Raw genomic sequence first — 17,232 nt, 5'->3', positions numbered from 1 at the left:
CTTCTACAAGAAAAGAAAAGAATAGGAGAGAAAACATGTTGACAGGAATGAGTTCCATCAGCCCATAACTGACAGAAGATTCCTGACACTGAATGGGGAAAGTCCAAAAAGAGGGACTGGACTCGGTGCAGAGCAGTTGGTAGTGCCTATTCAATTCAGTCGCTCAGTCGTGACCAACTCTTTGTGACCCCATGGACTGCAGCACTCCAAGCCTCCCTATCTATCACCAACTCCCAGAGTTTACTCAAACTCACGTCCTTTGAGTTGGTGATGCCATCCAGCCATCTCATCCTCTGTTGTCCCCTTCTCGTCTCGCCTTCAATCTTTCCCAGCATCAGGGTCTTTTCAAATGAGTCCGTTCTTCACATCAAGTGGCCTAAGTTTTGGAATTTTAGCTTCAAAATCAGTCCTTCCAATGAATAGTCAGGACAAATTTCCTTTAGGATGGACTTGTTGATCTCCTTGCTGTCCAAGGGACTCAAGTGTCTTCTCCAACACCACAGTTCAAAAGCATCAATTCTTTGGCACTCAGCTTTCTTCACAGTCCAACTCTCACATCCATACATGACCACTGGAAAAACCATAGCTTTGACGAGACAGACTTTTGTTGGCAAAGTAATGTCTCTGCTTTTGAATATACTATCTAGGTTGGTCATAACTTTTCTTCCAAGGAGTAAGCCTCTTTTAACTTCATGGTTGTAGTCAAAATCTGCAGTGATTTTGGAGCCCCCCAAAATAAAGTCAGCCACTGTTTCCACTCTTTCCCCATCTATTTGCCATGAAGTGATGGGACCAGATGCCATGATCTTCGTTTTCTGAATGTTGAGTTTTAAGCCAACTTTTTCACTCTCCTCTTTCACTGTAATCAAAAGACTCTTTAGTTCTTTGCTTTCTGCCATAAGGGTAATGTCATCTGCATACCTGAGGTTATTGATATTTCTCCCAGCAATCTTGATTCCAGCTTGTGCTTCATCCAGCCCAGAGTTTCTCATGATGTACTCTGCATATAAATTAAATAAACAGGGTGGCAGTATACAGCCTTGACATACGCATTTCCCGATTTGGAACCAGTCTTTTGTTCCATGTCCAGTTCTAACTGTTGCTTCCTGACCTGCATACAGATTTCTCAAGAGGCAGGTCAGGTGGTCTAGTATTCCCATCTCTTGAAGAATTTTCCACAGTTTGTTATCATCCACACAGTCAAAGGCTTTGGCATAGTCAATAAAGCAGAAATTGATGTTTCTCTGGAACTTTCTGGCTTTTCTGATGATTCAGCAGGTGTTGGCAATTTGATCTCTGGTTTCTCTACCTTTTCTAAATCCAGCTTGAACATCTGGAAGTTCACATACTATTGAAGCCTGGCTTGGATAATTTTGAGCATTACTTTACTAGTGTGAGATGAGTGCAATTGTGAGGTAGTTTGAGCATTCTTTGGCATTGCCTTTCTTTGAGATTGGAATGAAACCTGACCTTTTCCAGTCCTGTGGCCACTGCTGAGATTTCCAAATTTGCTGGCATATTGAATGCAGCACTTTCACAGCATCATCTTTCAGGATTTGAAATAGCTCAACTGGAATTCTGTCACCTCCGCTAGCTTTGTTTGTAGTGATGCTTCCTAAGGCCCACTTGACTTCTCATTCCACGATGTCTGGCTCTAGGTGAATGATTATGCCATCATGATTATCTGGGTCGTGAAGATGTTTTTTGTATAGTTCTTCTGTGTATTCTTGCCACCTCTCCTTAATATCTTCTGCTTCTGTTAGGTCCATACCATTTCTGTCCTTTATTGTGCCCGTCTTTGCATGAAATGTTCCCTTGGTATCTCTAATTTTCTTGAAGAGATCTCTAATCTTTCCCATTCTGTTGTTTTCCTCTATTTCTTTGCACTGATCGCTGAGGAAGGTTTTCTTATCTCTCCTTGCTATTCTTCGGAACTCTGTATTCAAATGGGTATATCTTTCCCTTTCTCCTTTGCTTTTTGCTTCTCTTCTTTTCACAGCTATTTGTAAGGCCTCCTCAGACAGCCGTTTTCCTTTTTTACATTTCTTTTTCTTGGGGATGGTCTTGATTCTTGTCTCCTATACAGTGTCACAAACCTCTGTCCCTAGTTCTTCAGGCACTCTGTCTATCAGATCTAATCCCTTGAATCTATTGTCACTTCTACTGTATAATCATAAGGGATTTGATTTAGGTCATACCTGAATGGTCTAGTGGTTTTCCCTACTTTCTTCAGTTTAAGTCTGAATTTGGCAATGAGTTCATGATCTGATCAGCTTCCGGTCTTGTTTTTGCTGACTGTTTAGAGCTTCTCCATCTTTGGCTGCAAAGAATATAATCAATCTGATTTCAGTGTTGACCATCTGGTGATGTCCATGTGTAGAGCCTTCTCTTGTGTTGTTGGAAGAGGGTGTTTGCCATAACCAGTGTGTTCTCTTGGCAAAACTCTATTAGTCTTTGCCCTGCTTCATTCTGTACTCCAAGGCCAAATTTGCCTGTTACTCCAGGTGTTTCTTGACTTCCCACTTTTGCATTCCAGTCCCCTATAATGAAAAGGACATCTTTTTTAGGTGTTAGTTCTAGAAGGTCTTGTAGGTCTTCATAGAACTGTTCATCTTCAGCTTCTTTATCATTACTGGTTGGGGCATAGACTTGGATTACTGTGATAGTGAACGGTTTGCCTTGGAAATGAACAAAGATAAATTATTCTGTCCTTTTTGAGATTGCATCCAAGTACTGCATTTTGGACTCTTTTGTTGACTATGATGGCTACTCCATTTCTTGTAAGGGATTCTTGCCCACAGTATTAGATATAATGGTCATCTGAGTTAAATTCACCCATTCCAGTCTATCTTAGTTCTCTGATTCCTAAAATGTCAACGTTCACTCTTGCCATCTCCTGTTTGACCACTTCCACTTTGCTTTGATTCATGGACCTGACATTCCAGGTTCCTGTGCAATATTACTCTTTGCAGCATCAAACTTTGCTTCTATCATGTCACATCCACGACTGGGTGTTGTTTTGCTTTGGCTCTGTCTCCTCTTTCACTCTGGAGTTATTTCTCCACTGATCTCCAGTAGCATATTGGGCACCTACCAACTTGGGAAGTTCATCTTTCAGTGTCCTATCTTTTTGCCTTTTCATATTGTTCATGGGGTCTCCAAGGCAAGAATACTGAAAGGTATACCATTCCCTTCTCTAGTGGACCACATTCTGTCAGACCTCTCCACCACGACCCGCCCATCCTGGGTGGCCCCACACAGCATGGTTCATAGTGTCGTTGAGTTAGACAACCAATCTGATCACCAATCCATGTGATCAGACTGGTTAGTTTTCTGTGATTGTGGTTTTCAGTCTGTCTGCCTTCTTCTGGAGAAGGATAAGAGGCGTATGGAAGCTTCCTGATGGGAGAGACTGACTGAGGGAAAAACTGGGTCTTTCTGATGGGGGGGTGGGGGTGGGGGGGTGGGGCATGCTCAGTAAATCTTTAATCCAATTTTCTGTTGATGGGTGGAGCTGTGTTCCCTCCCTGTTATTTACCTGGGGTCAAACTATGGTGGACCAATGAAGGTAGTGGCGACCTCCTTCAAATGGTCCCATCCATGTCCTACTAGTGTACTAGGTGTTTGTACTGTAGTACCTATTACAACCCTGAATATTCATTGGAAGGACTGATGCTGAAGCTGAAGCTGCAATACTTTGGCCACCTGATCCAAAGAGGCAACTCATTGGAAAAAACCCCAATGCTGGGAATGATTGAGGGCAGGAAAAGAAGGGGGCAACAGGATGAGATGGTTAGATGGCATCATCAACTCAATGGACATGAGTATGAGCAAACTCCGGGAGTTAGAGAGCCTTGCATGCTGCAGTCCATGGAGTCGCAAAGAGTCTGACACAACTGAGCAACTAAACAACAACAAATTACAGGGCTCAGTGCTGTGTCTGGCTCAGATAAAGCACTCTCTGAACGGGAGTCAGCAGATCCCACTGTTATTATTATAGATGTTGTTAGTGTATCCCAGGACGTGGGGGTCTAGTGGGAAAGAGGCTGAGGAAAATAGAATATATTCAGGGTATTTAATTTGAAACTGTTTTAGTCTTTATAGGTGAGATCACAGAGGAAAGGTGAGTCTTTGTTTCCATAGAATAAATTTGCCAGCTCTGTCTGAAAGCTTCCACCTTTTCAGTTAATGCTGACAATGTCATGTACCCCATCAGGAAGAGAGAACATAAATATGAGAGTAGGAAATTCCAGAGCAATGGAGAAGTCCAGTCATGGCTCATATGTATCCTCTGCTTGCTCCATCACCTCCTTACTTTGTCTCATTTTCTTTCCTCTCCTTCCCACTCTACCCCCATCTCTCTGCTTATTCACTTTGATTAGACTTTGGAAGACTTAAAATATCTTCCCTTTGAAAAGGGCCTGGCCTGGTCAATGATGTTTATAAGTCAACATTTAAGAATCACTTTCATTTACTAACAAGCTCCATCTTCCCTGGTGGCTCAGACAGTAAAAGCGTCTGCCTTCAATGCAGGAGACCCAGGTTCAATCTCTGGGTCAGGAAGATCCCCTGGAGAAGGAAATGGCAACCCACTCCAGTACTCTTGCCTGGAAAATCCCATGGACGGAGAAGCGTGGTAGGCTACAATCCATGGGGTCACAAAGAGTCAGACGTAACTGAGCGACTTCACTTTCTTTTTTTCTTTCCATCTTCTAAGACACTCCAGAGGCAGCCAAGTCAAGATATTTTTAAAAAAATATAAAAGAAGACTAAGGGCTGCTAAAGCTTCAGAACAACACACAATAGACAACAGACCACTAGCTGGAGGGGCCAAGAGTGGGAAAAGCTGGTACATACTTGATTCAGATGTTAACCAAAGATCACTGATAGTCTGCTTAATCTGCAAAGGATTACCTTAACAGGAGTCAGACTGCCTCTTCTGACTTTTGTTTAACCATGGAATTTTTGAGTGATGGCAGGTTGGCCCTTCCAGCCACAGCAGCTGCTCAGGCTGTGGGGCCCACTGAGAAGTGATCTGAGTAAAGGGTTCAGTTTGAGGGTTTTTTTGATTTGTTTGTTTGGGTTTTAGTTTTGTTTTTAGCATTTACTGGCTGAGATTCCCTTCCATGTGTCTGGGCCTTCCTGGTACAGAAAGCACATTTATTTTTGGATCATTTCATTTGACATTCCCAGCAGCAGTGAGAGGCAGGCTGTCCAGGAGTCTCAAACCCTTGTTTACAGATGAGGAAACTAATACTCAGAGAATTATGATTTTTCAGGGTCAAATAATTAGTACATGGCAGAGTTACAACTGCATTATTCAATTCTCTGCTATTAGGAGGGTTAACAATCCAGAGATAAAAACAATGTGATATGCTTAATATTGCTTAGCCATGCAGTGTCTGACCCTTAGCAGGGCCTCAGAAGGATTGGAAGGGTGGATAGATGTGTACATGAGCGAATGGAGCTCCTGGAAGTTGGAAAGTGGGTCTTTTTCACCTTGGTACCCCTGGTGCCACTATTGTGCTTTGACATAGGGGACCCACTTAATAAATATTTGTTGAATGAACAATCCACTTACGTATGCCATATACTTTTGTACCAAGACAAGAGTTTGTGAAGAAGGTTAACTTTCTGAAGCTTTAAAGAATAGAAGAGGCTGGACTTCTCTGGTGGTACAGTGGATAAGAGTTTACCTGCCAGTGCAGAGGACGCAGGTTCAATCCCTTGTCCTAGAAGATTCCACATGCTGCCGGCAACTAAAGCCCAGGTGCCACAAGGACTGGAGCTCAAGTGCTCTAGGGAGCGAGAGCCCCAACTAATGAGACCCTGTGCTGCAGCTACTGAAGCCTGTGCGCACAGCTAGAGTGACCCCTGCCTGCTGCAGAGAAAACCTGTGCACAGCAACAAAGACCAAAAAAAAGTATTAAAGAAAGAATAGAAGGGGCTGAGAGATGCAGTGTGACTGTAATTATTATTATTTATTGACATATTATTCACCACACTTTGATGTAAAAAGACCTCCCATTCATTCACATATTTATTCAACAAATATTACTGAGAGCCTGCTGAGTACTCAGTTCTGTTCTAGATATTAGTGATATAACAGTAAACAAAAAAAGGTAAAGTCTCTGCTCTCATCAAAATCACCTTCTGTTTGGGAATGACAGATAATAAGCAACTAAATAGACAACATTAATAATACTTAGAAAATTAAGCAAGTGAGGAAAGAAGAGAGTGATGCTGAAGGGGTTGCTATTTTCTCCATGAAGGTCTCTCTGATACTGTGATATTTGAGCAGAGACCCAAAAGAAGTGGTGGGGGTGAGTGATGAGGTGTTCCAGGGGAAAAGCATTTCAGGCAGAGGAAACAAGCAGTGCGAAGATGCTGAGTCTGCCTGGAGGGTTTGAGGAATACCTAGGAGGCTAGTGTGACTGGAAGGAAGTAAACGAGACAGACAGTTCCAAGAGATTAAAGGACTTTGAGCAGAAGAGCTCAAAGGTCTCCCCAGACCTTCCTTGATTTAGCTCACCAGTTATTGCCCACATCTAAACCAGCAGCATGGCATGAGTACCAGGGCAAACAGATAGACAAGAACCACAAATGAGGCTGCAGTGACCCTATCCCCACCCAGCACTGGCTCCAGTTTGCTCACATTGACTACAAATGCTCATTCTAGGCCAGCTGTTCCCGTAGCTTGCCAAGACCTCAGTGGCAATCGCTAAGTGCTGTGAGGGCCTTGGCGGTCAAGTACACCAAGCCGTTTAATCAAACTACAAATTCACTCCGGCCGTAGTCTCAGGTGGTTGGCCTCCTAGTCCTAAAATCTCTCAGGTTTAAAATTCTGTGATCTAACCTTGTAAATTTTATTTTATTTTTTTAGTTTTTTATTTTTTTTAATTTTAAAATCTTTAATTCTTACATGCGTTCCCAAACATGAACCCCCCTCCCACCTCCCTCCCCATAACATCTCTGTGGGTCATCCCCATGCACCAGCCCCAAGCATAACCTTGTAAATTTTAAATCTGTACTTAGATTTTTACTTTTTTTTTTGTTCAATAAAGAATAGGAAAGAATGTGTACATTAAAAGAACACTTTTTTTTTTCCAATAGACTTTATTTTTAGGACAGTTTTAGACTTTTAAAAATATTGCGATGATAATTTAGAGAGTTCTCACATACCCTGCAGCCAGTTTCCTCTATTATTGACATTTTACATTAGTATAATATACTTTGCAATTATTGAACTAATCTTGATCCACTAAAGTCCATAGTTCAGCCAGATTTCTGTCGACTTCTCTAATGTCTGTTCTAGGGCACCACATTGCATTCTCTCTCCTTAGGCTCCTCTTGGCTGTGAGCTTTCCTTTCTTGGTAACTTTGAGAGTTGGTTTTGTTGTTTTTTGTTTTGAGGATCTTTCAGTGCAGCATGTGGGATCTAGTTCACTGACCAGAAATCAAGCGCGGGCCCCTGCATTGGGAGTGTGGTGTCTTAGCCACTGGCCCACCAGAGAAGTCCCAGCCTTGAGAGTTTTGAAGAGTACAGATCAGGGAGTTTTAGGAAGGCTCTCTGTAGAAATGTGTCTGGTATTTTTTCTCATGATTAGACTTGGGCTGTGGGTCTTGGGGCTCAAGATCACAGAGGTACCCTTTCCTTGCATCATTAGCATCACACTGTCATCATGGTTTATCACTGTTGACATTGCCCTGGGTCACCTGGCTGAGGTATTCTTGTCAGGTCTCTCCACTGTCCCCTTTTATATACACTACTCTTTGGAAGGAAGTCCACACTTAAGGAATAGAAAGTGTGCTCTCCTTCCTTACAATTAGCCATTTCTCCAGGGAGTCCTGGTTCTTTTGATTGAAGAATGATATCAGAAATCAATATCCATTGCTACCAAAGTGTTGTTGTTTCTCGGCCCTCTCAGCTGACAGAGCAAGGGAAAAAAAAGAATATATATATGTATACACACACTAACCCGTGTATAAATACATGTCTGTAGATATTTCTATATGTGTGTGATAAGCGACCCTATGGAATGTAGCCCACCAGGCTCCTCTGTCCATGGAATTCTCCAGGCAAGAATACTGGAGTGGGTTGCCATGCCCTCCACCAGGGACGGAACCTACGTTTCCAGCACCTCCTGCATTGGCAGGCAGGTTCTTTACCACTAGCAGCACCTGGGAAGCCCATTTCTGTATGTAACCATCTGTATTTATGTTGAGGTAGAAACATGAGCTCATTCTGATGTCTCCAGCTCTAATCTATTACCATACGGACTTTTCTAGCCTCCTCCCCTTACTTATCTGTACAAAGGTCTCCATGGGAAACAGCTTTGTCAGTGAGAGTGCAGTGCTGGTGTTCCTTTAGTCTTACAGATTCCATTCATTTCCAAAGCTACTTAGGCTAGCACTTCTCCCCGGGCCTCTTCAGTGGGGTGGTTTTATATATTTATAATACAGTTAGACTCTCGTCACCATCTGCATTCCTTCCTAAGACCTGAAGGGCACACTTTTTAATTTACATTTTATCTCAGATAATAAGTCAACTTATTTTAGATAATAAATTTATAGAGAAAAATCACCATGAGAAACAAAATAGTCCAATCATACTTTCTTATTTTCCCAGGGTTTTTTTTTTTTGAGTAATTTTCACGTTATATAAGTAATACATTAATACAAGTTAAAGTCCCCTTTAATACTCTTCCAAGCCCAATTCCTCTGCTAGTGGTAAACGCTTTTCTTCATCTGAGATGTGACGTGTCTGTGCATGCTTTTCTCTTGGACTTGTAGCTGCATATATATATACTGATAGAAAATGACTAATATTGCTATATATGTTTGAACATAAATGGTATCATACATGACTTCTGCAACTGGATATTCTCCAGACGATTCATCTTGGTTGTCTTTCAAGTCTGTGTATGGCTTTGTGCCTTGTGAATTTCATTGCATAGAATGGACACATTGATTACAATCCTGGGGTTTTCCTCCTACTGTTACCAGCTATGCTGCAGGAACAGTCTTGTACATATGCAGTGTTTCCCCAGGAATTGCTGGGGCATAGAAATGCACATTTTAATTGTAACAGCTCCTGTCAAATTACCCATCAGCATATTCAAACTAGAAAAAAAAAATCTTGTTCTATATTATGTGACTGAGAGGAGAGAGAAGAGGATTCAATTGCTAGTTTTTAATTTGTCTTAATGTTTCTCCCTGGAGAGTAGTAACTATGGGGTAAGACCTATTGTGTGTTATTTAAAAGAACCTCATGCTGTGATGATTTCAATCATTTCTAAAATGTTAATAGTTAATTTATTAGAAGAAGGGCAGTGTGGTAGAGTGGTCTATCCACTCTCAGACACTGATTCTAAACAGACGCTGCAGCAGTTGTATGAATCTGCAGGAGCTCCTCATTTGCTTACAGGGGCCTGGAATGCCACAGTCACAGAAGGACCACGATAGCAGATACCAGGTGAGATTCTTCCTGGCCTCTCACAGGCTCCTGATGAGTAGGAAGTTCATGAGTTTATTCATTCAGCCATCACAGGCACTGGGATGCCTTTTTGCCTTCCAGTTATTCAGGCAGATTGGAAACACCCAGAATGCCTCTGCAGAGGTAACCACTGCGTCTCTGAAGCTTCCTTTCCTGTTTGATTGAGTGTATGTCAGACACCAGGCAAGAAGCCTGGCATGGAGGGGACAGAGGTGAGGGTGGCATGCCGCTGCCATGGGCTTCCTCACAGTAGCTTCGCCAGCTGTTACACTGACCCTCAGCTCCGTCTTGATTTGCTTCTGCTAAATGGCAAATGAGACACTTTCTGCGCTGCCTGCAAGACTGGGGGTGTGTTAAGCATCCCAAAATAATGTGAGCAGTGGATTCAATCCTTCTGCATGTGCCAGATGTGCATCCCTCCCAGCGGCACTCTCACAGCCTTCTTTGTGCTCCTGGAATTATTTCCCGGATGATTGGGAGTTAGGATGGATGTGTGCAAGCTAATAACGTGCTGTGCTGCCAGTTCATCAGAAATGGAAAAATTAAATTAAAAAGTTGCTCACCATGTTCCCATTCTGATTAATCAGAACCAGGTATGTGCATGGCATTCAAAGAGCAGATTGCTCCAGAGAGGATGCACTCACACAACTTATCAACCGTGGGAAGGCAGAGATGATGCCATCTGAGGATGAGATGAGGAAGGATTCAATCCGATTTTTCCTTAAGGTTTATGGGGCATCTTTCATTGCACACTAATTATTAGGTGCTTATTCTCCCAATAGTCCTGCAATTTGCCACAACTGACTCCAGAGTGGGGAAGGCAGAGATGAACAGGATCTGGCTGTTTCCACTTAGAAATCTTTCCTAGCTTTTCTCAGAGCAAAGGAGATTTCTCTTGTTTGATCAAAGATCAAACAGTAAACTCTCTTTCTTTTCTCCTCAACACTGTATTCTGGATCTGGTTTGTCCTGTGTAGTGGACTGAACTGTGCACCCTAAAACATAAGTGCAAACCCTACCCACCCCCTGCCTATGAACGTGACCTGATTTGGAAATAACATCTGCAAAAATAATTGAGTTAAGATGAGGTTAAGGTGGGCAGTAAACTCAAGAGAAAGGAGAGAAAGGTTTGGAAAGGGGCACACAGGGAAGAAGGCCATGTGAACCCAGAGGCAAGAGATTAAGTGGGGCAGGTGACACCGCAAATGGAGAGACAGGGAATAGGTTCTCCCTCAGATTTTCCTTAGGGAACCAACCCTGCCGGCAGTTTGCTTTCGGAACTCTGGCCAGTTGAGCTAGGAAAGAATAAATTCCTGTTGCTTTAAGACACAGTTTACCACACAAAATTTGTGGTACTTTGTGCCAGCAGTAGAAAACTAATACACCCTGTCTTTTGGTTCTCTTGGAAAAGGAGGTTTTAAACCCAGATATTCTGTTCCCATCAAAGAAAAACCCAGTCCCTCATTGAGCACTGACTTTCACTTCCAAAATCTAGCCTATTTGGCAAGTACTGCTTCTCCTGTTCCTCCTGCCTTTGCAACAAAGTCAAATGCCAATGGGACAATTTTTTTTTAAATCTTTTTAAATTTTTTTTGACTTAAAAAAAAAAATCCAAAACAATTGACCCATTTATCCTACCCCTTGCCTCTGTTTTCTGTATTTATGAGTTTGAGGTATATGTGTATATACATATTTATATTTAGTCCCTTACATAGAGAAATCATATAGTATTTCTCTTTGATTTATTTCACTGAGCATAATGCCCTCAAGGTCCATCCATGTTGTTGCAGATAGCAAGATTTCATTCTTTTTAAAATTAAAAAAAAAAGACTCTCTAGTTGCAGCCTGTGAACTTGGTTGCCCCATGGCATGTGGGATCCTAGTTCCCCAACCAAGGGTCAAACCTATGTTCCCTGCATTGCAAGACATATTTTTGACCTCTGGACTACCAGGGAAATCCCTCATTCTTTTTTATGCTGAATAGTATTCTGTTACGTGTGTGTGTGTGTGTGTGTGTGTGTAAATATACACACTACAGTTTCTTTATCCATTTATCCATTGATGGATACTGAAAGTTGTTTCCATATCTTAGCTATTGTAAATAATGCTGCAGGGAAGTGTGCTTGTATCTTTTCAAGTTAGTGTTTTTGTTTTATTCAGATAAATACCCAGAATTAGAATTACTGGATCATGTGGTAGTTCTATTTTTAATTTTTTGAGGCACCTCCATACTATTTTCTTTAGTGGCTGCATCTCCACATCCTCACCAACACTTGTTATTTGTTATCTTTTTGATAACAGTCATTCTAACAGATATGATATCGCATTATGATTTTAATTTGCATTTCACTGGTGATAAATGAGGTAGAGCATCCTTTCATGTACCTGTTGCCCATATGTATGTCTTCTTTTGAAAAATGTCTGTTCAGATCCTCTGTCCATTTTGTAACCAGATTATGTGTTTTTCTGCTATTGGGTTGTATGCGTTCTTAATATATTTTGGACATTAACCCATTATCGTATGCATATGATTTGAAAATATTTTCCCCATTCAGCAAGTTGCCTTTTTATTCTCTTGATTATTTCCTTTGCTTGTAGAAAACTTTTTAGATTGATGTGGTCCCATTTGTTTATTTTTGCCTTTTTTGCTTTTGCTTTTGGTGTCAGATTGAAAAAAATCATCTCCAAAAGCTATGTCAAGGAGCTCACTGCCTGTATTTTCTTCTACAGGTTCTGTGGTGTCAGGAATAACATTCAAATCTTTAATCCATTTGAGTTGGTTTTTGTAGATGGTGTAAGATGTGGTCCCATTTCATTCTTTTGCATATCGCTGTCTAGTTGTCCCAAGACCAGTACTTACTTACTTTTGGCTGTGCTGGGTCTTCATTGCTGTGAGGGTTTTTCTCTAGTTACCGCAAGTGGTGGCTGCTCTCTAGTTGTGCTTCCAGGCCTTCTCATTGCTATGGCTTCCCTTGCTGCAGAGGACTAGCTCTAGGGTGTGGACTTCAGTAGCTGTGGCTCCTGGGATCTAGAGCACAGGCTCAACAGTTGTGACACACAGGCTTAGTTGCCCCACAGCATGTGGGAATCTTCTTGGACCAGGGATTAAACCTGTGTCTAATGCATTGGTAGGTGAATTCTTTACCACTGAGCCACCAGGGAAGCACCCCAACACCATTTATTAAAGAGACTATCTATTTCCTATTGTGTATCCTTGGCCCCGTTGTTATAAATTAGTTGACTATATATGCATGGATTTATTTCTAGGCTCTCTATTATGTTCCATTGAGCTATGTGATTTTTATACTAATACCACACTGCTTTTATTACTATAGCTTTGTATTACAGTTTAAAATTAATGCGCATGGTGCCTCCCCTCTTCGTTCTTCCTTCTCAAGGTTAGTTTGGCTATTCAGCTTCTTTTCTGGTTTTATACAAATTTTAGGACTATCTGTTCTGTTTCTGTAATGCCATTGTATTTTGATATGGATTGCATTGAATCTGTAGATTACTTTTCATGTTCAGTCACTCAGTTGTGTCTGACTCTTTGCAACCCTGTGGGCTTAGCCCGTCAGGCTCCTCTGTCAATGGAATTTTCCAGGCAAGATAGATTGTTTTGGGTGGTATGGATATTTTTATTGTATTTATTTATTTGGCTGTGCTGGGTTTTAGTTGCAGCACACAAGATCTTCTATCTTTGTTGCAGCTTTCAGGATCTTAGTTGTGGCATGTGATCTCTTAGTTGCAGCATGTGGGATCTAGTTCCCTGACCAAGGATCAAACCCTGGCACCCTACTTTGGGAGCATGAAGTCCTAGCCACTGACCACCAAAGAAGTCCTGGTATGGACATTTTCTTTATAATTTTGTTTATGTTATTTATTTTTGGCTGTGCCTAGTCTTTGTTGCCTCATGGGCTTTTATCTAGTTGCGGCAAGCCGAGGCTACCCTCGAGTTGCAGTGGCTTCTCGTGTTGTGGAGCATGAACTCTGGGGCACGTAGGCTTCAGGAGTTGCAGCACATGGGCTCAGTATGGACATTTTAACAATATGAATTCTTCCGGTCCAGGAACATGGAATATCTATTTATTTGCATTTTCTTCCATTTCTTTCACTTAAGTCTTGTTCTTTTCAATATTTAAGTCTTACTCTTCCTTGGTTAATTTATCCCTAGATTTTTTATTCATTTAGATGCAATTTGTCAATGGAATTGTTTTATTAATTTCTCTTTCTGATAGTGTATTATTAGTGTCTAGAAACACAACAGGTTTTTGTGTATTGATCCTGAATGTTACTAAATTTATTAGTTCTAAGAGATTTTGTGTCCACATGGCCACTGAAGTACTCTTTTGGCAGCCGATAGAATAGCTCAGTGGTGGAATGGACACATGAAGCCCATTAGTTCTGACCTCACGGCCCAGCTAAACAGTTCAGCATAATGGAGCTGCAGCTTGAAGGCGGAGCTAGAATCTACAAACAGGCCAAACAGAAAGAGTCTTGACCTCCTCACTCTGCAGTGTTCACAGGGAGGAGGCTACAGTGCTGGGGGCCGTCCCAGTTTGTGCCAACTTGAAACACACGGGCTTTGCCACAAAGCAAAACATGTAGGCTTGCATATACAAGGTCCAGGACTTGGGTGGGCAGCACGGTCCTAGGTTCTCTGTGGCCTCTTTCCCTTTGAATGGTGTTTTCCTTCAAAAGATCCATTGGCTCTTCCATTTAAAAAAAAATCATAAAATTGTGGGATTTAGAGCTGCAAAAGCACTGAGGTTTGATTTAGTTCAGTTTCCCACCCCATTTTGTCTATAATAATGCTATTTGCCACTTGTTGAATAATAATATGAAATATTTATCGGATATGTACTGTGTGCCCAGAGATTTTCTGAGTGCCCTGTGTATGTCAACATATTTGGCAGTCACAGCAGAGCTTTGCCGAAGCTCATTACTCCCAGCGTGTCGATGAGGAAACTGAGGCACAGGGAGTAACGGAACTTGCAGTAAGACAGCTGGCAAGTGGCAGGATCAGGATTCACACCCAGGTTTGTGTAACTCCAAGCCTTAGCCCCCTGTTTCACAGAAACCCCAACACAAAATTATATACCCCATTTCACGCAGCCAACAAACAAGAGTATCAAGACTTGGGGCCACAATGCTGGAAAACAGGAAGTAGTTCCGTATCTTCTTAATATAGACTCAACCCCACATATGTGTGCATGCGCAGGCGTATGCATGCACTGTCTTGCTCTCTCCATCTTCCACCTCTGCCTTCCTAGTGTTTGAGGATAGTCCAGTGTCCGTGGCTGGATTAAAATGCATTTTGAAGTCACTATGAAGTGACTTCATCTGTATGATGAATGTTACCCAGGGCACGTGTGGGTGTCTCCTCTCTCACCGGGGCCAACCCACTGCCCAGAGGCCAGATAAAGAATGGGGCAGGGAGGCTACTACTTTCTGAAGCCACATCCTGGCCCTGCCATTCAGCACCCAGAGGCTTGGGTTGTTGTGGTCGTTGCTGTGCATGCTATTGGGTGGGTAAAGGGTCTCCTTGCTGAGGATTTCTGCAGGGTCAGAGCCTGGACAGAGAAGCCATGTGTATGAAGGAAAAGTTTCCGTAGCCCAAGGTCCCAAGAGAATAAAGAGGCCACAGGGAGGAAGTGAAACAAGTGGCTTTGCCCAAGCAGAGAGAAGCAGGGCTGCCCATGGCAGCCTCACCAGAGTTGGCTTTGGCTCTGTCGGACAGGTGGACAGCGCCCTGGGACTGCCCAATGGATGCCTGAAAGACCCTGGCTCCTCTGAGGCAAAGAGAAGGTGCCTGGATGCTAACTCAGAAAAGGGCTGTGTTGACTGTACCCATTCAAGTCTGCACTCTGCATATGTTAATTAACCACCTGCACTGTGGATAACTACCCAGAGAAGGAACTGTGGTCCAAGGGCTGTACCAAGATCAAGATATCAGGCTTCCTGAGTGGTGTTCAGGCTATTTAAAGAAGGGGATTCCAGGTTTCAGATTCCAGCTCATACCTCCAGGTTTCTTATGGCTTAAGAATTCAATTCTTAATTCAACTACATTTCAGCTTTGGTAGTTGTAGGGCCAGAGGACATTTAAGAGGTTATCCAGTCACCCTGGCTTTTGGGAGACTCCAGAATTTGGGACACAGTTCAAGAGGGGCTCCTTTCCTAGTCTCCCTGGCAGCCCAGTCTTTGAGCATAATCTTGGCCAGACCTTTTATGATGGCTCTCTCTGTTCACTACTGCTTGCTGAAAAGCAGAAATCTACTTCAAAAGCACTGTGCACTCCTTATGTAATTGGCTTTTCTGTCACTTGTGGGTTTTTAGTTTGTCCTTTGTCTGTGAAGCTGCCAAATCCTAACTCTTCCCATCTCCACCAAAAGTTCCAGGTATACCCCTGATTTAAATACATATCAGATTTGCCCAAAATGTAGTCTAATCGTTCCTAGACTTAGTCGCCCTTTCTGAGAAGGTCTGGACCCCTGACCAGTATCCACTGTACCTGCTCCTGCTCCAGGTTGAGCAGAAGCCCTGGGCTACCTCTCTGGTGTGTCTGTTTTGGCCATAAGCATCTTGGCTGTAGACATCTTTGTTTGCCACAGGCATTTTCATTGCAAACATTTTCACTGCATAACTCATTGGCTGTGAGAGCAATATTAAATAACAGAAACTAAAAGCGAAACATTAAAAAAACATAGTGAAACAAAAAATGAGAATTAACAAACAGAAACAAATTAAAGTCTTTATTGTGAAATTCAAACTATTTCAATACTTTTTTTTTTCTTTATTTACCTTTGGCTGCACTGGGTCTTCATTGCTATGCAGGCTTTTCTCTAGTTGCGCCAAGTGGGGAGCTACTCTCTAGTTGTGGTGCGTGGATTTCTCATTGTGGTGGCTTCTCTTGTTGTGGAGAACAGGCTCTAGACACTCAGGCTTCAATAGTTGAAGAGGTGGGCTCAGAAGTTGCACCTCGCGAGCTCTAGAGCGTGGGCTCACCGTCTGTGATGCATGAGCTTAGTTGGTCCAAGGCATGTGGAAACCTCACAGATCAGGAATGGAATCCGCGTCCTTTGCATTGGCAGGCAGATTCTTATCCACCATACCACCAGGGAAATCCCTGAATACATTTTCATGGCATGGAGAAGGCAATGGCATCCCACTCCAGTACTCTTGCCTGGAAAATCCCATGGATGGAGGAGCCTGGTGGGCTGCAGTCCATGGGGTCGCTAAGAGTCAGACACGACTGAGCGACTTCACTTTCACTTTTCACTTTCATGCATTGGAGAAGGCAATGGCAACCCACTCCAGTGTTCTTGCCTGGAGAATCCCAGGGACGGGGGAGCCTGGTGGGCTGCCATCTGTGGGATCACACAGGGTCGGACACGACTGAAGTGACTTAGCAGCAGCAGCAGCAGCAGATTCATGGCAATATTGCGCAAGTAACTGATTTTATTTTGCGGGTTGTACATAAGCGCTTGTCTTCCAAGTCTTTCATTCACTTTATTTTATTTTAATATTCATTTATTTAGTTGTGCCAGGCCATAGTTGCAGCTCTCTGGATCTTTATTTGTGGCATATGAATTCTTAGTTGCAGCATGTGGAATTTAGTTCCCTGACCAGGGATCAAACCCGGGCCCCCTGCAGTGGAAGTGCAGAGTCTTAGCCACTGGACCACCAGGGAAGTCCCTTAACAGTATTTTATACTTGGTTGTTGTTGATTATTCTCCTCAC

The 17,232-nt window shown here is 42.6% G+C and overlaps 1 protein-coding gene and 1 non-coding gene across 7 annotated transcripts in view; one reads left to right on the top strand and one right to left on the bottom strand.

Annotated features, from left to right (window-relative positions):
* The window catches only part of ATXN7L1 (ataxin 7 like 1), a 261,228-nt gene that overhangs the window by 150,412 nt on the left and 93,584 nt on the right, over positions 1-17,232 (top strand). The window lies entirely within an intron of this gene.
* Positions 17,110-17,182, bottom strand: TRNAG-UCC (transfer RNA glycine (anticodon UCC)). Its single transcript has one exon. It is a non-coding gene; the product is annotated as a tRNA-Gly (tRNA).

The sequence above is a fragment of the Ovis canadensis genome, chromosome 4 (assembly GCF_042477335.2).
Source record: "Ovis canadensis isolate MfBH-ARS-UI-01 breed Bighorn chromosome 4, ARS-UI_OviCan_v2, whole genome shotgun sequence".
Taxonomy (NCBI): Eukaryota; Metazoa; Chordata; class Mammalia; order Artiodactyla; family Bovidae; genus Ovis; species Ovis canadensis.
Note: the sequence above shows the minus strand (reverse complement) of the source record. Positions and strands in the feature narration are given on the sequence as shown.